Source organism: Panthera tigris, chromosome A1, assembly GCF_018350195.1.
Source record: "Panthera tigris isolate Pti1 chromosome A1, P.tigris_Pti1_mat1.1, whole genome shotgun sequence".
Classification (NCBI taxonomy): domain Eukaryota; kingdom Metazoa; phylum Chordata; class Mammalia; order Carnivora; family Felidae; genus Panthera; species Panthera tigris.
In genome coordinates this window covers 220272568-220299291 of record NC_056660.1, presented here as the reverse complement: position 1 = coordinate 220299291, position 26724 = coordinate 220272568, and positions in this window count along the sequence as shown.

The following is a 26724-nucleotide window of genomic DNA, read 5'->3' as shown; positions in this document are numbered from 1 at the left end:
TTTTTAATTTACGAATTCAAAAATATGGGTATATACTTGTTATTGAGATATACAAATACACAGTACATACTCCTCTATTACCAAAGTAAGAAAATTAAACAGCAATTATATATCAAAGGAAGTATCAGTGAAAAATTTTAGAAGTCAATCTGTTAAGCATAACATGACAGAAGACCCATTTGCCATAATAGCAATCATGAAAATAGTACATGTTTATATCAGTTAGGGTCCAAAAAACAGGTGGAACCATATGATGTCTATAACAGACACACTCAGTTTTGACTTGGGGTCTTTAAAGGTATTTTAAGATCTACCAGACAGGGGCAGCTGGGTGGCTCAGATGGTTGAGCATCCAAATCTTGATTTCGGCTCAGGTCATGATCCCAGGGTCATGGGATCCAGTCTGGCATCAGGTTCCCTGCTGATCATGAAGCCTGATTAAGATTCACTCTCTCTCTATCCCTCTGCCCTCTCACAGCTCTCACACACACAGACACATGCATGCATGTGCTATCCCTCTCTGTCCCTAAAAAAAAAAAAATAAAATAAACAAACAAACAATCTACCAAGCAGATGTAAGTACAAAAGAAAGAAGGATCAAGTTTATTAGGATATTAGAATGAGTCAGATTTTAATTTAAGGTTTTAAGTACAAACAGCACATATAGGGTAACTTTTTACTAAGAAAACATTCAGGGATGCCTGGGTGGCTCAGTCAGTTAAGCAGCCAACTCTCGATTTTGGCTCTGGTCATTATCTCACGGTTCGGTTAGTGGGATGGAGCCCTGTTTCAGGCTCTGTACTGACAGTCCAGAGCAGGCATGATATTCTCTCCTTTCCCTCTCTCTGCTGCTCCCCAACTTGTGCACGTGCGCGCACGTGTGTGTATGTGTGTGTATGCACGCGCGTGCGCGTGTGTGCGCGCGCTCTTTCACAAAATAAAGAAACTTAAAAAAAAGAAGAAATTACACATGCTTTGCTCTGAGTACTATTCTGTTTAAAACTAAACACGCAGTACTATCACACCAGTGCCCTCCTGAATACCCATTGCTCATTTAGCCCATCCCCCACCCACCTCCCCTCCATCAATCCTCAGTTTGTTCTCTATAGTTAAGAGTCACTTATGGTTTCCCTCCCTCCCTTTTTTCCCCCTTTCCCTATGTTCATCTGATTTGCTTCTTAAATTACAGACATGAGTGAAATCATATGCTATTTGTCTTTCTCCAACTGACTTCTTTCACTTAGAATAATACACTATAGCTCCATCCACATCATTGCAAATGGCAAGACTTCATTCTTTTTCATGGCTGAATAATATTCCTTGTATATTTGTTAAGATATTTGTCATATTTGTTGTATATACAACATCTTCTTTAACCATTCATTAGTCGATGCACATTTGGGCTTTTTGAATAATTTGGCTATTATTGATAGTGCTGCTATGAACATAGGGGTGTATGTGTCCTTTAAATCAGTATTTTTGTGTCATTTGGGTTAATACTTAGTAGTTCAAGTGCTGGCTCTTAAGGTAGTTCTATGTTTAACTTTGTGAGAAACCTCCATACTGTTTTCCAGAGTGGCTACAACAGCTTTCAATCCCATAAACAGTGTATGAGGGCTCCCCTTTTCCCACATCCTCGCCAACATCTGTTGTTTCCTGTGTCATTAATTTTAGCCATTCTGATAGGTGTGAGGTGGTATCTTAGTGTAGTTTTGACTTGTGTTTCCTTGATTATGAGTGATGTTGAGGAGTGATGTTGAGGATCTTTTCATGTGTCTGTTAGCCATCTGGTTGTCTTTGGAGAAGTGTCTATTCATGTCTTCTGCCCATTTCTTAACTGCATTATTTGCTTTCTTGGGTGTTGAGTTTGACAAGTTCTTTATAGATTTTTGGATACTAATCCTTTATTAAATATATCATTTGCAAATATCTTCTCTCATTCCATAGGTTGCCTTTTAGTTTATTATTTCCTTCACTTCTTGATGAAGTCCCAATAGTTCATTTTTTTTCTAAGCTTGTTTATTTATTTTGAGAGAGAGTGAGCAAGAGGGTCAGAGAGACAGGTAGAGAGAGAGAAACCTAAGTAGGCTCTGTGCTGTCAGCACAGAGCCCAAGGCAGGGCTTGAACCACGAACCAGGAGGTCATGACCTGAGCCCAAATCAAGAGTCAGATGCCTAATTGATTTAGCCACCTAGGCACCCCTCCATTAGTTCATTTTTGCTTTTGTTTCCCTTTCCTCCAGAGACATGTCCAGTAAAAAGTTGTTGCGGCTGATATCAAAGAGGTTGCTGCCTGTGTTATCCTCTAGGATTTTCATGGCTTCCTGCCCCATATTTAGGTTTTTCATCCATTTTGAATTTATTTTTGTGTATGATGTAAGAAAGTGGTCCTTTTTCATTCTTCTGAATGTTGCTCTCCAGCTTTCCCAACACCATTTGCTGAAGAGACTGTCTTTTCCATTGGAAATTCTTTCCTGCTTTGTGGAAGATTAGTTGAACATATTGTTCTGGGATTCCTATTCTGTTCCATTGATCTATGTGTCTATTTTTGTGCCAGTACCATACTGTCTTGATTATTACAGTTTTGTAATATAGCTTGAGGTCCGTAATTGTGATGCTTCCAGTTTTACTTTTCTTTTTTCAGGAGTCCTTTGGCTATTCAAGGTCTTTTGTGGTTCGATACAAATTTCAGGATTGTTTGTTCTAGCTGTGTGAAAGTGCTGGTGTTATTTTTATAGGGATTCCATTAGATGTGCAGATTGTTTGGGGTAGTGTAGACATTTTAACAATATCTTTCTTCCAATCCATGAGCATTGAATGCTTTTCCATTTCTTTGTGTCGTCTTCACTTTTTTATAAGTGTTCCTTAGTTTTTAGAGTAGATACCTTTCTCATCGTTGGCTCAGTTTATTCCTAGGTATCTTATAGTTTTTGTTGCAATTGTAAATTGGATCAATTCCTTAATTTATTTTTCTGCCGCTTAACCATTGGTGTATAGAAAGGCAACAGATTTGTGTACATTGATTTTGTATCCCATGATGCTGCTGAATTCTTGTATCAGTTCTAGCAATTTTGTGGTGAACTCTTTGGGCTTTCAAAATAGAGTGTCATGTCATCTGTGAATAGTGAAAGTCTGAATTCTTCCTTGCTTATTTAGATGCCTCTTATATCTATTTGTTGTGTGATTGCTGAAAATAGTACTCCCTGTGTTATGGTAAATAACAATAGTGAGAGTGTCTTGTTCCTGACCCTATGGTCTTTTCCTCTATAGGAAAAGTTCTCAGTTTTTCCCCATTGAGGATGGTATTAGCTGTGGATCTTTAACATATGGTCTTTATGATATTGAGGTATGTGCTCCATCTATAACTACTTTGTTGAGAGTTTTTATCAAAAATGGATGCCGTATTTTGTCAAATGCTTTTTTCTGCATCTATTGACAGGACCACATGGTTCTTATCCTTTTTTTTATTAATGTGGTGTGTCATGTTGATTGATTTGCAAATACTGAACCACCCCTGAAGCCCAGGAATGACTCCCACTTGATAACGGTGAATAATTCTTTTAATGTACTGTTGGATTTGATTTGCTAGTACCTTGTTGAGAATTTTTACATCCATGTTCATCAGGGATATTGCCCTGTAGTTCTCCTTTTTACCAGAGTCTTTGGTTTGGGAATCAAGGTAATGCTGGCATTGTAATATGAATTTTGAAGTTTTCCTTCCATGTCTATTTTTGGAACAGTTTGAAAAGAATAGATATTAACTCTTCTTTAAATGGTTGGTAGAATTCCCCTTGGACTAGGCAAACATAAGGCCCTCCTACTACTCTGCCATCTTAACTCCTCCTCCAGGTCTATTCTATGTTTAATACTTCACTTACTATCTGGAGTGTCATAAATCTGGGTAATTTGGCAACATAATATACACAAATGCGTCAAAACAAAGATTAATAAAAATACCCTATTTTTTTCTCAAATAAAATACCATGTGGTCTGCCAACTATTGTACAGAATTAGTGAATTGAGCAGAGACTGAAAAGAGAAACACGTGTTAACACAGAAAGTTCATTTACGACTTAAGTAAATATGTCATTTGTGCCACCCATGGTAATAGCAGGACTGATTAAGCAAGATCATAATATGCTGCTTTCCTATGCCAGTAAATACATTAATGGTAGTCCATATAAATTGAATCGCTGAGTTCTATTTATATTGATGATGGTTCACAAAGTTCCAAATTGACAAAGTAGCTATTTAATGTAGAGGATAAACATATTATTTAAAACAATATTTCTGTGCATTTACATGTGTACTTAGAAGACATTTAAATACATTTTTAAAAATTTTAATACACACATAGATGAAACACTGAGTTAAATATGTAGGTGTTTATTGTTATTATTTATTATTATTTTTTAAAAATTTTACATCCAAGTTAGTCAACATATAGTGTAATAATAATTTCAGAAATAGAATTTAGTGATTCTTCACTTACATATAACACCCAGTGCTCATCCTGACAAGGGCCCTCCTTAGTACCCATCACCCATCTAGCCCATCCACCCACCCACCTCCCCTCCAGCAACCCTCAGTTTGTTCTCTGTATTTAAGAGTCTCTTATGATTTGTCTCCCTCTCTGTTCTTGTTTTATTTTTGCTTCTCTTCCCTGATGTTCATCTGTTTTGTAATATATATGTATTTTCAAATGAAAAAAATTAGAGACTCTGAAGAGAAAATTGATAACTAAGGTTAAGTAATTAAAATGTAACAGTTAACTGAGTCTGTAAATGAATAATGGAAATATCCTTACAAATTTCTTAAATTTATCAATATGCAAAGTTAATGGAGAAATGCAGATGGCCTTTATCAGCATATGTTTTTCCAGGTGTATTTACATTTTTATTAAATATTTTGATCTTCAAATGGCAGTTAATTCATTTGAGAAACACTCATCTTAGAGAATGAAAACAACCATTTAATTATATGCCAACTGGGCCTGTTCTATAGGCAAGGTATGAAAAATATATGTGTGATGTAGATTAAAAGGCATGAAAAAGATATTTCTTTTCTTCTAAAAAACCTTTCTCATAGTTGGTCTCTACTGACTAAAATTATCTCTAAAAATGTAAAACATTGAGATTTAATAAGTTCCTCATTTTGCTTTTCTTGCTTTTTTTCTTTCCCCCCAAAGATAAGATGTCCTTGGGAAGCTGAAGAATATAACAGCAGAAAACCTTCATCGCTCTCTTGCTCTGCTCGAACTGCTGTGACAAAATACCATATTCTCCATGGCTTAAGCAACAGACATTTATTTCTGAGTTATGGAGGTAAGAAGTCTAAAATCCAGGTGCAAGCAGATCCAATGCCTAGGGAAGGGCCTGTTCCTGGCTTGCAGTCAGAAAACTTCTCCCTATATCTTTACAAGACATAGAGAGATCTGGTCTCTTCCTCTTCTTCTAAGGTCAGTAATCTCATTAGGATGGCCCCACTCTCATGATCTCATCTAAACTCAATACATCCCAAAAGCTTTACCTTGAAATACCATCACTTGGGGGTTTAATGCTTCAACCTATGAATCTGGGGAGCCACAAACATTCAGCGTGTAAGCATTGCATTTATACGCCTACATACATATCTGTTGTTTGAATAATCCTTCAAAGAAACAAGACCAGATCTAAAACTTTAAACAAATGCATCTTTTGGGAACCAAAAATATGATGCTGATTTAGATAAAATATATTGAGTAGAATTGGAGACAATACTTGCAACATCTTTAATCAAACCAAGTAAATACTGATAATCTATTACTAGATAATAAGAGAGCATATTAGACAAAGGAAAATAAATATGCCTTCGTAGGCTCCTCATATTCTACCAACCATCATATTTCTTTTCTCAGATGGTTTTCAAAAGTAGTGCCTTTATCCTGTGGCTATATAAAGACACTGTCCTCATGCTCATGGTCTGTGGTGAGCAATAAAACAGGTGTTGAAACTGATACCAAGAAATGTATTTGTTGTTTCTAATTTAATGCAGTCAAGGTTTAAAGGCTAAGAGTATTTTACTTTGGGCCAAAAAGGTATTGCACGACCCAGAAGAAATGAAATTATATAGTTTTGTTTTGTTTTCAGAATTTCCCATTATGTGTTAAAAAGGATGGGGAAGGAGGGATAAAGAGAAGAGGAAGAAGGGAAGCCCATGCACCCTAAACAGGAGTGACGGAAAGAAAAAAGAAAAACAACTGTTTTAATAAACTGTAGTTAAGGGGTTAAAATAGTAACTCAAAAGATTTCTAGGTGAATCATACATAAAACAAGGAGATCCGATTTACAACTTAATTTTGTGTATCTCCTGGGAAATCACTTACCTAGGTCATGATAGATTTGTGATAAACCACTGGCAGTTGGGATTACACATGGGAGTTATCCTATGTGGCAATATATAGCAGGAGATTGGGAGACTTACGTTAGTAGAAAAGGTTACAGGTGAGAAAGTAAGTGTAGAAAAATGGGAGGATCTAACCAGGACACAACTGTAGCATAACCATCAAAAGGGCAGAAATGTGACTTAGCCATTTTGGTACCTAGAAGAGTGCTAGTCACATAGTCACTACTCAGGAACTAAGCGAATGAATGGGTGGTTCCAGAGAATTTTATAAAAAGAGTATTTCATTAATGTTGCCATATCATCTCCCATCTCTAGGTAATACTTTTATGAACTTGGTCTGTGAATTTGGTGAATCGCTTTTGTGAACGTGACAATGAGGCAGAATTTGAACAAGTATATCTTCATCAAATGGAGTGCTTACAATAGATGAGATTTGGTCAATAGCAAAATTCAAGTATTTCAAACTTTTGTCTACACTGACATTAATGAAAACACTCACCAAGAAGAGAAAGCAACAACAGAAAGGAAAAAAAAAAACCCTTATTTCCTAAATACAAACATATTAAGCAACATTTCAAACTAAAATGTGAACTACCAGTGGAACTGACTCCCTTTCTTCAATGTGAATTAATTTACTCAACTTTGAAACTCAAATATTTGCATGTATAATACAATAGCTGGGTGTTTCACTGTTTATTTATTAATATGTGTATTCCTCCCTCCAGTAACAGATATGACCAATAAGTACCTTTCTAGGAGTACAAGCATAAACAATTTTGAAGGCGGGGATCGTATTTTTCCTTATCAATGGAAAATAAATGGGAAAAAAAAAAGTGAACCTCAGGATCTAATTTCTTCAAATATCTCCTGAAATTGGGTCTAGCTGATAAATGCTACCATTCTAGTAAAATCCTATTATGTCTAGTTTTTCAATGGTACATTTGGTTTGTAATATTTAGAAAGTAATTTTTTCACTGAGAGACATTTATTCAATGCTATTATTAAATGACTACTACATGCCCAGCTCCTGGGTTACACAAGATGAATCAGATATCTATGTCATTTTCAAACAGTTCAAATGCCTTAAGGAGATAAATAATAAATGTAAATAAGCATATGATAAGTAGATGCTAATAAATGTCACAACAGGAGAAAAAGGAAGAAAACTTCTATAGATGCATAAAGTTAACTGTCCAGATTAATTAAAACTCCATGGAGAAAAGCTCTCTTCTTGAAGAAATCCAGCATAACTTTGATTTCAAAATTGACTGATCTACAAAACTTCAGCAACTCCCTTGTAACTATTATTTTTAACCACTTCAAGGAAAATGCTTCACCATCATCATTCTGTCAGTTAACTTCAGTATCTAAGAGCCAAGTGGAAAATAAAGAAATAAACCAAATAATAGTCTAAACTATTGTACTGATTAGCAGAAAAAGAAAAAGGGCAGGGGATGGGGCATGAACACTTGACTCTTTGTTCAACAAGCATCCAGCAGTTATATTTAATTGAAGCAGCCTGAAATAATATTCAATGCATCCATCCAGAAAAATATTTCCAAATGAATTACTTCTAGAAAATAATTTAGAGGGGACTATTAAGCTCTTTTGTTTGCCTATTTGCATACTTGTTTCATTTTGCTTTTAATCTTTTCACACAGTGAAACCTTATTTTGTCCTTCTAACACCTTGTCCTCCTTTCTGCCTACTGTTGCCTCAGGTACCTAGTGATCTCACTGACCTAATTATGTCTATGTCCTTCCTTTGGGCAGTCAGAAGAAAGTGCTGGAGAGCTGAGGTGCCAGTGGAAAAGGAGGCTCACTATCAGGCAGACAAGCAGGAAAGCAGGGATATCTGATAAGTTTGCTGTCTTAGGTATTACCCATTCCCTCACTGTATTCCATATTCCCACAAATACTTAATAAAACACACATTAGGTGGTGACAGCTTCAGAATGAGATTTGTATCACTTGAATTTAAACCTATGGTAAATCTAACCTCAAAGCAGATACTTTGTGACAACAGAGAACATCCAGGGACCCTCAGTCATATTTTGTGTTACACGGTTTTCCAATTCGGGTACAGAGGTTATCACATCTTCCTACCTCTGTTTGGGTTATTTATGTATTTATGTTTTGTAATTTATTTTTTTAAATGTTTATTTATTTTAAGAGAAATAGAGGGAGAGAGAGAGAGTATGTGTGTGGGGGTAGGGGCAGAGAGAACGAGAGGGAGAGAGAGAATCTCAAGCAGTCTCCCCACTGTCAGCACAGAGCCTGATTGGGGGGCTTGAATTCACAAACCGTGAGATCATGACCTGAGCCAAAATCCAGGTGCCTCTATGCCTCTATGCCTCTATGCACTCTATCCAGGTGCCTCCAAAATTCAGGTGCCTCTATGTTTCATATTTTAATGTTTATATCAGGCAAACACAGGAATCCATTCCTCTCTGAAAATAGAGATTATACTATGGCATTTTTGCTATTCTTGGATTCACCTATATTTTTTCACATACTTGAAGGTTTATAAATGCTTATAAAATTTATGCTATGATTTTGCTTCTTGGATTCAACAAATGTAAAATGTGTTCAATATTGTGGGTTCCTTCTGGATTTCTAACCACAACTGTTTTCATACATTGTATCATAAAAACAAACATTTCTAGAAATAATGCAGATTAATACATTATTTTCCCTATAAATACATGAGTTATATATGCATATTGAGATCAGCCTTTTCTTTATGAATTATCACCAGAAATATGAAATTAATTAAAATTAAATATTTATATTGATATTACATGAAAAGAGTGAAACATAAGTCCTTCGGCCTCCTATTTCTACAGAAACATAGAGCCAAATATAAAAGATTTGTGAAATCAAAGACAAATATATATTCATTATTAGTCAGTAGTAATTACATAAACATTTGAACTTTACTGTATGTATTTAAATTTTTTATTTTTGTCAAATATTTATATCATTTACAGAACATAAGTTTTAAAATAGTTCCTGAGATATTTTTATTTCTTCTTTTTTTTTTCTGTAATCAGGTATGAAACCTGCGTTAAATGTCTAAGGGCAAGAATTGTCTTCTGGTACATATGCTAAAGCTAATAAGAAAACATTTTGGCTTAAATTTCTTTTAGGAAATAATATGATGTTATTTTCTAATATGTAAAGCACATTTAATGAAAACTGTAATAACTCTAAAGAAAAATTAGTATTTCTTTAAATACACTTAGGATCTATTTTTTCCCTAAAAAAATACCAAAAAAGCATCATCATATTTAATATCCTATATGATTCATTAAAAAAAAGTAAACAAAGAAATCAACACATGCCTTTAAGATTTCTGATTATAAGGAAGCAGCTTTATTTAACTTTTTTTTAATAATTTATTGTCAAATTGGCTTCCATACTTTAGCCTCTGCTACAAAAGTGTAATCATCAAGACAGTATGGTATTGGCACAAAAACAGACACATAGACCAATGGAATAGAACAGAGAACCCAGAATTGGACCCACAAATGTATGGCCAACTAATCTTTGATAGAGCAGGGAAGAGTATCCAATGGAAAAAAAAAAGATAGTCTCTTTAACAAATGGTGCTGGGAAAACTGGACAGCCACGTGCAGAAAATCAAATTAGACCACTTTCTTAAACCATATACAAAAACTGACTCAAAATGGATGAAATACCTGAATGTGAGACAGGAAACCGTCAAAACCCTAGAGGAGAAAATAGGCAACAACCTCACTTAACTTCTTAAATGTCCTTTAAAGTTAATGTAGTCAATTCTGCTACACACAATGAGAGTATCATTACCTTTGAAGGATTGAAGAGACGCCATCATCTTACTATAAACTCAGATCACTAAGGGTATCCTTTTAAGATCTTCAAACACAAAATCTTCAACAGTCAAGTTCCTGAATTTGATGACTGAAACTTAAATTTGTCCTCTGTGTTCATTTCAAACACTTAAAATCATTCATAGCTACTGTCTGAATATGTGAACTGCCTGTCTTAGAAGGTGAAACAATGAATAAATAAACTGTTACTATTAATGAGTCGCTAACTACTATTAACCAAAATTTGTATTCAATCACAGTGTTCCTTAAAATACTGTGTCAGTTTAGACACCTTCAGGCATAATGACAAAAAAATACCAAATCAAATGACTGAAGCAACATGAATTATTACTGTACTTAAAACATTTCCTCAGGAACATTGTTCCAATGATTCCATCATTTCATCAGAAGCCTATTTACTATCTACTCTGTCCACCTCAATGTTTTGTCTATGTCTACCATCATGGACCAAAATGCTATCAGAAAAGAAAAGAAAAGAAAAGAAAAGAAAAGAAAAGAAAAGAAAAGAAAAGAAAAGAAAAGAAAAGAAAAGAAAAGAAAAGAAAAGAAAAGAAAAGAAAAGAAAAAGAAAAGAAAAAAAGAAAAATATTAAGAGCTGAAAAAAGGAAGTACTCCTGTCTTATGTCCATTTTCAAGAGAAATAAATTATTTTTAAACTCCCCTCCACCCAAAAGGCCTCACTATTTTTTTCCCTTAATTTATGAGAAGTGCATTTCACTGCATCACATGCCATTCTTCAGCCAATCACCATCAGGAAAAAGTGGATCACCATAATTTGTTTGGGTTATTTAACCTTCACCCTTGGGTCACATTGACCTTTTGATGATGGTGAGCAAACAAGAAAAGGGTGCAGTTGAGCGGTGTTTAACCAAGTAGACAAACAACAGAATCTGTCATGTAAATAAATTTGTGAATCATTTGTTTGGAGGGGGGAATACATTTTTCAAATCATTTATGTATTCCTTGGTCAGGATTTATAATATGTGGATTCCTTTTAGAAAAATCAATATTTTATGGAATCCTCATTTTCCTCAAATTCTTTGGATAACAACTTAAGTATTTTCTTACTAGAAAAGTACTTAATATTCAAAAATTAGAAAAAAAAACATCTTTCCATATTTTATGTGCCTAGATTTGTACTAGTGAAGATTATAGACTCATTGGAGAGATAAAATATGATGAGGTTCAATAGGAAACTTTGGTGTACTTGAGGAAACATTAAAAACTGAAAGCAACTATAAATCAACAGGTATGTATACAAGAAGGACTTGACCAAGAACTAGAAAATCTGACCTGTTCTGCCATCCATAACAAAAAAACAAACAAACAAACAAACAAACAAACAAACAAAAAACATCTAAAAGAAAAACAACTGGAAAAGTTCTATAAGAAGACTGAACAATTAACAAGGCCTTCAAGATTAATGAAGAGATGTCCCATGCTAACACACACACACACACACACACACACAAATTAGACTTCTATTTGGAAAATATAATAAATAATGGGAGAGAAATTAAAAAAGAGGATAGTAGGAAGTAAAAATCTAATTGGCAAATAATTTAAGGTAAAGCATAATAACATGGGTCAGGGTACTATTAGGAAAACGTCTTTGCTGGTTGAAATAATCTCTAAGAGTTTTGTTTTTACTTGCTAAAGAATTTAATAAGTGTGGTTGATTGTAGGTGGTAATTTAAGAATGTAACTGAAATATTCAATAAACCCAGAGAAATGCCACAAAAATAGCTGTGATATAAAGTAAAAAAATCTTAAATAAATGTACAAGCACACTTTGTATGTTTGTATATATAAATATTAAAAGCTAAATCAAAGCAAAATTATTTTAATTTTAACAGTGTTTTCATAAATAATATAATTTAAACCACCATAATTGAAATTAACAAAGAGTTCTATTTCTAAATTGAAAAATAACATGATTTTACTTTTTTATCAGTAATGTAAAAAAACCTGAGATGCTTCTTTCAAACAAGAAATGGAGTTTGCTATAGGTCTTCCATGTGTTCTCATCTGCTTATTTTTTTTAATAACAAATTTGTCTTAAATACAGCTACCTTGACCAGGGCTTGAACTAGAACTCTTATCAATATGGTAGTTAATCTATATGAACATTAATCTTTTTATAAGCATCTCTCTGCTCTACTCATTAGGTAAGTTAACTGGTTTTTAAAAGAAATTATATGTGTTTCAGATATATACAATAGCATGTGCCAAATAGCTATTGCAAGAGGAATCCAGGTACCCTCAAGGAACTGAGAAAAAGAAGGTTTGGGCTAGAACAAGGAAAATGGTAAAAGAGTACAAAAAAATGAGTTGAGGATATAAAAATGAGCCAGTCATACAAGGACTTTGTGGGGGATGCTAGGCTTCTGTCTTTTATATTTAGATACTTGCAAAACCTTTGGTAGATTTTAAGCTGGGGCAAGATATGGTATTTGTCATCCTAACAAAGAGTCAGGATTGAATTTAAGAAATGAATTATAGGACAAATTTGGAATTAGTTAAGAAAAGGGGCTATTACAAGTAACTAGTTCAGGGATGATGCTGGCTTAGGTCAGGTTGGCTGGAATGCTAATGGAGGGGGAAAAAATATATATATATATGTGTGTGTATATATATATATATATATATACACACACATATATATATACACACACACTGAATAATTCATATATATACATATATATGTGTGTGTATGTCTGTGTGTGTGTATATATATATGTGTGTGTATGCCTGTGTGTGTGTATATATATATGTGTGTGTATGTCTGTGTGTGTGTGTGTATATATATATATATATATATATATATATATATATATATCAGTTAAGATGCACTAGGTTGCTGTTAGATAGAAATTCATATTTGAATTGGCTTAGTCATTAAATATAATGCACTGGCCTATAACTTACCACTAGAGCTATCATGAAACTTTACCAAAGACGATAAGCCGACCTCAGGGTACAACTTCCAAAACTTTTCCTACCAGTTTCCTTAATGCTGTGTCCTAAGTGAGTATACAGCATGTTTCTAGAGTGAATGTGTGGTTTCAGTTCACGCAGCAACTCAATAAATATCAAGGAAACACTAATACCCTTTGACTTTTTTTCAGGGGTAGGTAGAGTTTACAAAACTATGGCAGATGTAGTATCTCAATGAGGTTACCAATAACACAGTTTTATTATGTTTACTGGTATGAACAATGCTAGCTTTAGTCTAAAATGAGTTTTCTGGGGAGAATAAGATGGTTTTCAGGGCGGTGAAGGCCAAATGCTCCTACAATTGCCATCTTGCTTGAGAGAGAGCAGGGACAATCAGAGAAAGCTGTGACAAGCCTGACTCTCAGTGAACCAATAGAGTTAAATGTTTTGCAACTGCCTGGGAAAGGTCTGTGATTTCCCTGCTTTCCCTCTGCATCTTCATTGCAATACAGTCTGTTCCTTTCAACACCTCATTTCCTGTGACAAATTTCCAGTGCGATGCTTTCCATTTTCAATAGTACTTAATGAAGTCATACTTCACTTCTCATTTGACTGGTGACATTTGTGCCATATCTCCTCAAACCATAAGGGAGGAGGGGTGAATGGCACCCTAAATTCTTGGCACTAAGAGCTCACATGGGCTCCACTTATTTTAGTGAGCATGATAATACCAAAGGTGATCTGTTGCATCTGGAAATCTGCACTATGTCACACTGATAATCTGCAAAAGGTTGCTGGAAGTTTTGTGAAGATTAATTCGTAAAGCTAACATTATTTCACTCACTAATGGAGAAAACACTTTTTGAGTGTATATTTATTAAGGTATAGACAATTTTATTTTATAATTAATAACACGTGTTCTGCCCACTACTTTTTGTGCAAAAACATGTTTTACCTTTACATTTTAGCACCTTGAGTTTTGATCCTGCACATTATCATCCCAAAATGGAGTTGCTGCAACGTGTGCATGTAAAACCACTGGGTGTATGGACAGAATCAGTTGCTATTCAGAAGCTATTGAAATTCAAGACAAAATGCATAAGGTACTGGAAGGGAATCAGGTGAAGGACTTTTTGCTCATTCTGAAAATTCATACTTTTCCTCTGATAAATATAGATCACATATATTACTACAGCTTGCCCCAAAACTATTTCATTGCAAATATTTATGCAGTATTTTTTGGTTTGGTTAATGATGAATGTCTTGGAATGCTACCATTAACTGAACAAGCAGTATCATAACTCAACTACAGTAGACATATATAGCAAAAGTAGTTTTGATAAGTAAAATCATATAGTTTATAGAGTTGGAGAAAAATAAACTTTTAGTTCAGATAGATATAAATAAAGAACTATAAACTAGGATTTAAATCACCTAAAATGATGACTAATATAATTTCCAAAAACAAAGGGAGGATTATAAGTACTTACACTCCAAGAACTTTTCTCATATACATTTTGCCTAATTCCACTGAGTAGGATCTCCTCATACGAGTCAATAACATTTCTTATTTCTTAAACTTAAGAATAACATCAATGGCAATAAAATTTTGCATTACATTATACTTTTAGAGAATTTTACATTTGATCTATATTCACCTGGTGTAGAATTACTACTTAGAGTTACCAAAATTCTCTTTAGAAATGATATTTATTTTTCTAGCTCACAAAGTGCAATGCTATATATATGCCTATATTTATTGCTTGATGAGTAACTTTAACTTGAAATACTTGTAAAACTAGTCTAATACAATAGAATGAATGCTGATTGCTTTTATCTTATAAATTCATCTATTATTTTATAGATTTCCCTGGCGTTTGGTATCATATTGAAACTAAAAAAAAGAAAAAAAAAAAAAAAGAAACACTTAGCATTTTAAAGTAAATACCATAGACAGTCTGAGAAACACAGATAGTTGTCCAGAAGCTGGGAAAAGTAAGTCATGGAGGGTTATAGAATTGTAGTAAGAAACTCAGTGTGGTACTAGGAAAGCATTAAAAAATATATATTTTGCTGCCTTTAAGAAACTGCCAAATTATGGCAAAATACGACTTTTAAAAAGAGATCACATTCTAAGATAACGTGTTTTGGGGTAAAATTAATGTTCAGTGACTGTGTATTGGGAAGGGAGGAGGGAGGAGAGATATGGTCAGTAGATATGAAACTAGCATACTAGCTACTTCTAGATAGTAAGACAAAGAATGTTTCCAAAATGTCCATATCTCAAGCATTCGAGTTACTCTGGATACCCACTGAATGAGACACATACTGATATACAGATGGTTGACATGATTAAATGACATGTTTGCCTGGGAAATAAAAATAGTGGCACCTGTGAAATAATGGAATTTTACTGAAATCAATGTGAACAGATCTGTGCTTGAAAGTATAAATCTTCCATTTATCTGCTGTGCAACTCTAAGTCTCTGGTCCTCATTTATTTCCTTAATAATGTATTGGGAATAATAATACACCTTTCTAGGGATGGTTGTGAGGCTCTGGTAGCAGAATGTGTTTGATACGTGTACTAAATTGTGAAGCACCCCCCCCCAAACTTTAGAAATGTTAAAATTTTTAATACTAGTGCAATATTACAATGTATTGGAGATATAGAGCTGGACAAAGGGAAAGAAGAATAAACTCATAGAAAAGCTGAGGCATAAAGGAACTTTTGAGTCAACAGACTTAGAAGGTGGCTAAATCATTATTCTTTAAGCAGCATTAACATAAACTGACTAATCCCCACTGAGGATTTCTTAGCATATGCCATACTAATTATTTCTTCAGAAAGCCTTCACCTACCAAATTTATTTGTCCATTCTAAATTATTTATTCTCAAAGGCTCTTTTACTATATCTCTCTCTAGAAGAATAGGATCAACTCAAAATGCCGTTCCTGAAATAACGTATTTGTAATGTAAATGGTGTAATGTAATAAAATGTTTTCAACACTGACTTGTCACAGTATTCTGCACTTACTAAGTAATAATGTGACACAACATGCATAGAACAAAATTTAAAGTACTATATATTGCATAATATAATTATTTTCCGATAAGCATACCTATTAAGAACTACACACGTTCTTAAAGCTAACGGTTTATTATAATTTCTAAATCTAATATATCTTATTCTTATGATATATGAATAATGATGTAGTTGCATCTTGTTAAATTAAATTAGGCATCTCTTGCTGTTTTAGCAATTCATGTAATTGCCCCGTAATTTTGCAAATATGCATAATAAGAATGCACAAATGACATAAAGCTCATTTTTATGTAAACAGAGTAATTAATACAGAAATCTCAAATTCTCTTAACTGTCAGAACCAATATGCTTATAAGTTAGAAAGATCCTGGCTTACTGCCTTGAACAACTTAGACAACATTAGGTAATCGGCTTTCAGTACAATAAATATATTCATAAAAGATGTAAATGAGATTCAAAAAGGTATCATATAAGAGATGCTGGAGGATATGACACTGAGCTGCCCCCCTTTCTTCCTCCTCTATGATAATAAAGAAGACAAATTATGACAATGTTCATTTGAATCGAAAAAAAGAAGGTAATTGATCTTAGCATAAGAGAATAAAAATTGATGTAGTTGATCACAACTGCAATCTATTCTCTTTCCCTTGGGGTAAAGTGCCATTCTTATATATGCTCATCAAAATTGAATTGAATAGAAATAAAAGTGTACTTATTGACACTCTTCCCTCGGAATATGTGAAACTATCATGCACACGTTCAAATACTCAAGCAGTAGTCAACTAAAAACTATGCCCTTGGTCCATAAACTTCTTTCCTTTCAATATCTCCACAGCATCAAAATTGCTATATTCAGAAAATCTTTTAGAAATATTTTGTAAACCGACATTGTTTGTTATTGAAAAGAGTATTTTCGACCTTTGGATTAGCCATGCAGTGACCTCTTCCAATATGAAAACTCACGTTCTTCCAGGTCATTCTATTTATTTCTCTTTCTTTGCAGTTTTATTCCCATACACTATCTCTAGTTTCCTTTATTAGATTTCTTATTCAGATGTTGGGTGTCCTGGTCAGTGGTCCTTTCTCCTCTTCCCTGGGTAAGAATTTGATTAAATCTCAGGAGAAAACTCTTCCTATGGAGATATTATACTCTGAATCGTAGTTACCCATTTTGGATAGGTAATAGATTTGGGGCACTTAACTTTCAGTATATACATTTTTAATTCATCCTGTTATTTTCACCTTGGACACCTATTCCTCAAATATATTTGGTTTTCTCTAAGTCACAGACACTGAAGAAATTTCTCCAAAGAATTCTTCAGTCTTCTGCCCAGAGTAGGGAGAGCATTTCATATGAAGTCAAGAAGAGAATCAAGGAATTTAATGGAGATTTTATATATATGACTTTTCAACTAATCCTTGTAAGCCCCCTGTCACTTCTTCTCCAGAGGCACTCAATGAAACCAATCACTGAGTGATTTTGTATTTTGAGGCTTCTTGTCTCTCTTCCTTTGCTGTTTCAAGATTTAAACTTCTCAGATCCTCTAGGGAAGTTTTACTTTGTACATCTGCACTGCATCTTCAGAAAAAAAAATTTTTTTTTGATAAGGTTTCCTCTCTAAATTCCTTGCTAGTTATTTCATAACACTAATAAAACATTGTAATGAGTGTCTTAGTAGAGAGTAAGGGCTAGTATGCCACTATACGAGCTTCCATCTTTAACCAAAAGCCTTCCTTTATTTTATAAATGTAGTAAAATCAGAATTCAGTCTTAATATATTAAAAATAGATACTACTTCCAAGAACTGAGACTGAAAATGTCTTGGGGTAAATTCGGTATTAATCATAATTGAACAAATAATTGCCAAAAGTGTGTTGGCATTACGGAGGATATGAAATTGAATAAGAATGCCTGCTCTCAGGAGACTAGCACTATGACTGGGAAGATTTATTAGCTACTACAAAGTGACTACAATGTTAGCAAGAGTGATGGAAATACCATTGCAAATGTGCCAATACCAATCCAATGAGTTACACAGAATAGGATATAAACTTACAATCATCCAAAATGATTTAGGAAAACGTGTCAATCATAATGAATTTTCAGAATGTTAAGGCAGCTGTTGTATAGTAGAGATATAGAAGGTCATGCTTGGGGATGTCATTTTGAGAGAACATAAGCAAAGGTATGGCAAGAGAGCATCTATCTGTGTGTTTGACATCATTAAATTGTTTCCTTTGGTTAAAGTATAGGACACGTTTAGAGAGTAGGAAAAATATTGGTGATATAATTTCAATTTATGAGGGCTCTTTTCTTACTGAGCATTGCAGTTCCTTCTCTTGGATTTTCTTTAATAACTAAATATTCCAGGCCAAAATCATCTCTTAATTCACGTGTATATTTCCCTAACTGGCCGAAGTTAACCAAAAAATGCAAAATGTCATTGATTATTTGGGGAAACGTTTCAAATTAAGAGGGGCGCCTGGGTGGCTCAGTCGGTTAAGCATCGGACTTCAGCTCAGGTCATGATCTAACGGTTTGTGGGTTCGAGCCCTGTGTCGGGCTCTGTGCTGACAGCTCAGAGCCTGGAGCCTGTTTGGATTCTGTGTCTCCCTCTCTTTCTGCCCCTCCCCGGCTCGCACTCTGTATCTCTCTGTCTCTCAAAAATAAATAAACGTTAATTTTTTTTTTAATGGTTATAAGAGACTATAAGCAAAAAAAAAAAAAAAAAACCTTCTTATTTGAATTACACACACTCACCCTCATGCCCTCTCATCTGAATGCTTTCTCCCAAACTTTAAGCATAGAGAAAATAAGATTTTTATTTCATATTAAATGTGTCTGAAGACAGTTCTCTCTAAATTCTTTCACTTTTTTTTTTTCTCTTGTCTTTGCTTTTAAATTTTTGTAATGTTTATTTATTTTGGGGAGGGAGAGAGAGAAAGCACAAGCTAGGGATGGGCAGAGAGGGAGAGGGAGACACAGAATGTGAAGCTGTCAAACTCAGGAACCATGAGATCATGACCCGAGCCAAAATCAGACACTTTTCAACCTACAGAATCAACCAGGCATCTCTCTCTTGTCCTTTCTTTGGAAACTTTGTTTATTACTATATGCACACAGTAGGAATATGCAGCTTAGATAAATATTACAGTTTCCAAAGAAATTATCTTTGGTAGTTTTATCCATTACCAAAATCATAGCTCAGAAGGAAGAATTTAACTGCGAGCTTGGTAATGCCTTGGTTCTTTATAGCTCTTAGCATGAATTCATGTCTTCAAAAGTTTTGATGTATGAGTACAGAGGTTTATTTACATCAAAGATAGTTCATACAAAAACCCTGATTAATATACTTTTTGAGCAAATCAGAGTGACTGAATTTTAGCTTAAAAACAACTCTATTTCCTTTGTGTTATGGTAGAATCATGCTAAAATTATGTTAGTACAATATAATTAGGTAATAAGACTATGATTTTATTTCAAATGATTTGAATATTTAAAATTCTTTACATGAGTTCCATGGGTTCCATAGGCTATCATTGTTTCTACAAATTGGATAAATATAGCAATAAATAAAATTTATTTCAAAAAAAATGTTAAGCTAAATACAGTTGTAATAATGTATGCCGTTTATTAAGCAATATCTTTTTTAAGAGGGTGAATGAAATCTTGTGAATTCTTATAATGTTACAAATCACAAAGACTTAATATGTTGGATTAAATTGTTATTTCAAGGGTCTTAAGTCAAATTTAAGACCTTAAACTAACATAAGATTATAATTCTTTGGATATCTAGATAATTTCCAAGTAAGATAAAAAATATATTAGCTACAGTATATAATTTTAAATTGCTCAACTTTCCTATTTTTTTTTAAATTTTTAATGTTTATTTTTATTTTTGAGAGAGAGAGAGAGAGCGCGAGCAGGGGAGGGGCAGAGAGAGAGGGATACATAGAATCCAAAGCAGGCTCCAGGCTCTGAATAGTCAGCACAGAGCCTGATGCATGGTTTGAACTCATGAACCGGAGATCATGACCTGAGCTGAAGTGGGACGCTTAAACAACTGAGCCACCCAGGCCCATCTTTCTTATTTGTATATACAGGATAGCTAAAGATTAATAGACCATGAAGACACAGATATCTTTAAATATAAATATTCACAAATATACAAAAATATATCATGTATAACTATATAATATATAGTATATAGTATATAAATATTATATATATTTATATAAATATGTTATAGTTATATATTACCATGTAACATATATCATATATTATATACACACATACACAAACACATATTACATCATTTTCTTTATTTTGTAACATAGCTTTAATGTTCCCCTTAGGTTGACTACATTTTAGATGGGTTTATTTCTGATTCTGGTTCTCTGACCTCCCTTCTCTACTTCAGAGAACTTTCAGTTGAATATTATATCTCTTCCTCCTAGTGGGGTAAATCTTTTCCCAGCCTCCTGCAGATTTAACAACCAAGGAATGTCTCCTTTAAGGGCCTGGGAATTACCCCTTTGAAATGTAATCAAGGGAGACAGAGCCCCTATCTGCCAATTTCTGTGAGAGGAAAAGAGGCTAAGATCCATAAGCAACAATCAGTAAACAGATGACCTAACCACACTGATCAACCTCTAAACTAACTTCTTCCATTACTTTACCAACTCATCCCAGTTCTTAAAAACTCTCCTGCCTTATTTCAGCAAGATGAGTGCAATCTTTCTCTATTGCAATAGTCTGGACCTCTATTGCCAGTCTTAAATACAGCCTTCCTTGCCTGTTTAATTGTCTAGTGTAATTTTTTTTATATACCTTAAAAAAATACAGTGATATGAAATGTGTTCATTTGAAAGAGTTATTTGAACAATTCTTGCTTTCCTGCTCTCTGGGTTTCTTTTGTATCCAGGAAAAAAGTTCATTACTACGTTTAAAAATCATAATATGTATATTTTCACAAATTGTAATGTGTATATAAAATATTTTGTCTCTTATTATTCATTAAGATGAAAAATCATCAATATAGTACACACATTGTATTGTTCAATATTGTGAGGGAATTGGATATATTTTAAGTATAAAATTAAAAGTTTTAATTATACCACCTATTTGCATACCTATATATTTTTGTATGTTTAAATACATAGGCATATTTGAATTTTGAGGTTCATTAAAAATATTAACAGACAAAAATATCATAAAAGACAAATTTGAGGGCATGTGGTAATTGTAAAATATTTGGAAATGTGACTTCTATTGGCTTAAGTTTATAATATACACAATTATTAATTTAAGAGAGACAATGAATTATATTGTGTTGACAAAGTTGACACAATATGAAAAGAATCATTCATAATTTAATGTCATCATTAAGGCTTGAGTACAAATTATGAGTGGATCTTTTATAGAAATTACAATTAGAATTTGGGCTTCCTTTCTGTAAACTGGCCAAATTTTCCTGTGCCTAGCTAATAGTTCCCTTTAACACAAAAAATATTCATTAACTCCTTGAACTTTAACATACTCCTAAGTTATTTAAATAAAAAGTGCTTTAAAAAAGTTGCATTCCTAAAAATTATTGTGTTTTAAATGTATTCTCAGTATGGGCACCTGAGTGGCACAGTCAGTTAAGCATCTGACTCCTGATTTTTGCTCAAGTCACGATTTCAGTTTCCTGAGATGGAGCCCCACTTTGGGCTCTGTGCTGTCAGCAGGGAGCTTCTTGGGATTCTCTCTCTCCTCTCTCTCTTCTCCTTCCCTGATAGTACTTTCTCTCAAAATAAAAAAATAATAAATAAAATGTATTGTCTATAAAAGAATGTGTTCTCTTATTCTGTTATGGCTTGTTGCTTCTGAATCTTCTTGATTTTGCTTTCCTAAAATTCATTCCAGTTGTCTTTTTTTTTTTTGAGAGAGAGAGAGAGAAAGAGAGAGAGAGAGAGAGAGCGCAGCACAAGCAGGGGACAGGGGCAGAGGGAGAATCTTGAGCAGGCTCCATGATCAGCCAAGAGCCTGACATGGGGCTTGATCCCGATCTCATGACCCTGGGATCATGACCTGAGCCAAAATCAAGAATGGGATGTTCAACCGTCTTGGCCACCCAGGCGCCCCGCCAGTTGTCTTGCAATCCTAAACTATCTTTGGTTTTGCTGGAGTGGCTTTGACTGTAAACAGATCACTGATGGCTCTAAGGACCCGCACTGGGTTTGTGTCAGGGGAGTCTATTAGCTGCAGCTACAAATTGGACAGGGGTGTGTCATCTCAGTGGAGTGATGCCTATCTCAGGACATAACTTGGAATTTATTTTGGGACCTCCTTCTCATAATTGAAAATGAGAGAGTGGAGAGAAGGAGGAAGGGTGTTCTCTAGGTAATCTAACCTAAAAAGAGCAAAATAGGGGAGTCTGGGTGGCTCAGCTGGTTAAGCGTCTGACTTTGGCTCAGGTCATGATCTCATGGTTGGTGAGTTTGAGCCCCAATTCGGGATGTGTGCTGACAGCTCAGAGCCTGGAGCCTGCTTTGGATCCTGTCTCCCTCTCTCTCTGCACCTTCCCTGCTCACACTGTCTCTCTCTCTCTCCAAAATAAACATTTTTTTTTTTTTTAAAGAGCAAAACAACTCCATTTGAGTTCACAAACTTGAACCATAAGGGAAATTTTGCAATGTCAATTTCTATCCCCAAAGCTCTTTTTTCATGTTTTATGAGTCATGGAAGTAAGCAGAGTACTTCATGCTATAGTTCTGAGAATAGCAGAACTAGATCTTTTCACTAAGACCTTAAGACTATCAAAGAGATTCATGAAGTTAGATAGGCAGTGTTTCAATAAGGCAATTACAGAACTAATAGTGCCTATCTGAGGTAAAGTTTATGCTACCTCAGACTAATATAATTGTATTTACATTCATACAGAGTCATGTGTTACTCTCAATGTTACTAAACAATTACAAAAGAAAAAAAAATCATGAAACTATGTAATTTGGCTAATATTCCCAAATGGACTTTTATGTGTCCTTTGGACTGGTGGAAAGGATATGTACTTGTACTTTAAATTGAGCTCTCGCAGCTTCTTCCTTAGAAGTGAACTACAACTTCTGATTATAATCCTTCTCTTGGTATGTGCAACGTTGTAATGCTCAAATGAGAGACTGAAAGAGAAGTCAATGTGTCTCTGCAACGGCTAGCTAATTAAGTGATCCAAAAAAATGATCTTCCAACAAAGAGAATAGAAAACCCTGACACAGATAGTGGAACAATTACCTTCAAAAACTTACCACATGACCACTCTAGACATTACACATTATACAGTGGTAGAGATCTAAACTGGTTGTTTCATTACAGTGTCATACTTTAAGCTCAGGTTAAAAAATGCTACAAGTTGGGGAGAGAGGCTGCTAAGTGACAAAAGCAGAATTTTTTTTGTCCTTGTGTTAAATAATCCCAAGACCAAAACAAAACAAAAACCTTAACTGCTTTGGTCCAAGAACCACCAGCTTCTCGAGTATAAAACATGAACCAATTAAACAGCTTATGAGACTAAAAACTTGTTTCAAAACATTCAGGTCAAAAACCTAACCTCATCCAAATCCAAATCCAAAGCCATTGTGTGATAACCTCTGTTTAATGCAGCAAATGATCAGTGTTGCATAATCAGTATTAAAATCCCCCAGTTCAGCCTCTAAAACCAATCCCATAAATATTCTACCTAATTCCTCCATTTGAAGAAACAGGCTGTTCAGACTGACATTCTTCTTTATGGCAGTAATTCCAGTAAATTTAACTTTGATTAACAACAGTTGGAATCTACGAAGAGCTACATGTATCTATAAAGAGTCACTTCTACAGGGATTTAGGAAGTTGACATCACTGTGAGATCAGATTTCCAGAACACGCAGGAAGTTTGAATTTGACTTCAAATATAAGTATTTCCATCCATGTAAGTTTTACTTTATACCCTCTAGTATCAAAATATATATAATGGGAAAGTATATTTTCATGTGTAAAACAAATATAGGTAAAGAGATCAGAAAATTCATTTCTATTAATTTATACTAATTTATAATTTTAACAAAAAAATAAAATCATGTTATTTTAAGATGTGTTTAAACATTTAGAGATAATATGACAATTCATTTGAGAATAAAAAAATACTTAGTGTCTAAAATATAATCATAATTTCTTGAGATTATAGGGGTTAAAAAAATATTTCATGTTAAGATCTGATAAGTACATTAATGAAGATTACAAATTCCAAGACAAGGAAAAAAGGGTATTTTAATGTTTGCATTCATTATTTTTTGATATCAGTTCTTTTTAAATATATCTCCATTTGAAGCATGTCAATAACAACACAAAAATTATAACATATTATCTACAGTAGTCACGTTACATAAAAATAGTTAATTTTTAATTATCTTAAAATTACAGTAGTTTTAATTCTACATAGAATATAACCACCTAAATATAAAATGCTTTTGGGAAAGGATCTAAATGTTAACTTAAATATAACTCTTCTGATAACTCTTAAATGCAATTTGATCAATATTTGGGATTATAGAAGCACTGAGCAGCTATGAAAATCTATAGCTGGAGGGCTTATATTTATTTTTTGTAATGCTTCCAAGAAAAGGAAAGAATGCAAGCAAAGTACCACAGCTGGAGTTTAAACAAATGGCCATCCATTAAAGTTTTTCAAGGCATTTTAAACATCTTTTCTTATGATTCTTGACAGCGGAGGGCAAACAAGGTTCTTTGTCAATTTATGACTTAGCTGATACCTATAAAGATCCTCTGAGATTACTGTTAAGCTCCAGCTAATGTCCATTTCCTTTATGCTACATTTGGGCTTTCAAGAGTGATGTCCTCCTAGGTGGCTATCTGTCTCCCAGACTCATTTACCTGAATACATAAAATGAAAAGTGATGAGCTTTTGGGGTGGACTTACTATTTGGCACATTAAAGCTAATTTATTATAGATTAATATGACCTTAGCAATGCCACTTTTTTCTTACTTCGTTTTCCTTTTTGTGTAAGGAAAAGACCCCATAGATAAGAACAACCTGAAATAGATTATATATTACAAAATATGTTATGTATTGTCAAGTTTCATATATGTGTACATTACATACACACAGAGAATCCTTAGAAATTTGAAATTCATGTATGGTCATACTGAGGTTCTAATTTCCATTTGACAAATAAGTAGTCTTCATGATTCATCTTAAGTAAAAGGACAAATAACATTCTTATTCAAGGAAAAGTGAGTTTTGCTTGAAATATCAGTACAGACAAGAATAGGAATGCACTCTTTGGCATGCAAATGAAATGTAGGTAAGAACATCAATTTAAATTCTATTCCTTTTCCTAAAAAATGCTTATTTTTTTTAAAAACCTACATAATAACATGATAAATAATGTTGTAAAATTGGTTTTGAGATAAAAAATAAATATTAAAGACCATATATAAAAACACAGATATAGGTGTTGCTACAGATTCATAAGTATTCTAGCATCCTTGGAGATACACATCATTTAGCCTTTTTCTGCATATACCTGTAAACATGTTTTCCCAAAATCCACTTATTAAAGTGGATTATTAAAGTTTGAAAAATAATATCTTTTTGGTCGAGGACAGCAGCTGGTTTGACAGTTGCAATATTAACGGTGGGAAAGACAGAATCATGGCCAAGAACACAAGGGCAAACCTTACTTGCATGAAAAGCATCACATGAGGCTATATATAAACCACTGCAGCATAGTACTTTTTAATCTACAATCTTAAATATACATTATGCTCCCCAAACTGTGGGTACTTAAAAAACAGCAACCTTAATATCTTAACCTTAAAAACATGATTCAAATGTTAGTGTGGAAAATTGTTTAGTCACTAAAGAGGCAGAGTTGGATCAGACTTTGTTTGGCCGGGATGATGCTAAATTCTATGCTAGAGTTAATTATAGACAATCACAACTCTATTAACAGAGTGATCTCAGTCTATGGTAGTGCTAGGAACAGAGTATTGTGTCTTTCTCTACCATCGAGTGATGTGTGGTGTTGTGAAAGAGGGCCTGGTATTGTGAAGGATGTTTTCATATAAACGTGACATTCAAAATGAACCCTGAAGGATAAATAGGGAGAATCTAGGAAAATGATTCCAAATTGTAGGAACTGATTTCTCAAAACCCAAAGGCAAATTGAAATAGAAACACTTGAATAAACTCCAAGTAATTTATTAACATTCATTAAGCATTCAGCTTAACAAATATATATTGAATACCAGCCATTTGAGTGTACATATAGCTCTGAAAACTCATTGAAATTTGAGCTCCCCTGTTTTATTTAAATTATGTTGAGCCTTATGGGCAAGAAACTTCCCTGAGTTTACTCCTCTTACCCTACGCCTAAATAGGAGAACTCTTCTTTTGTATTGATTCATTATTATGCCCATGGATTGAATATTTTATAACTACATG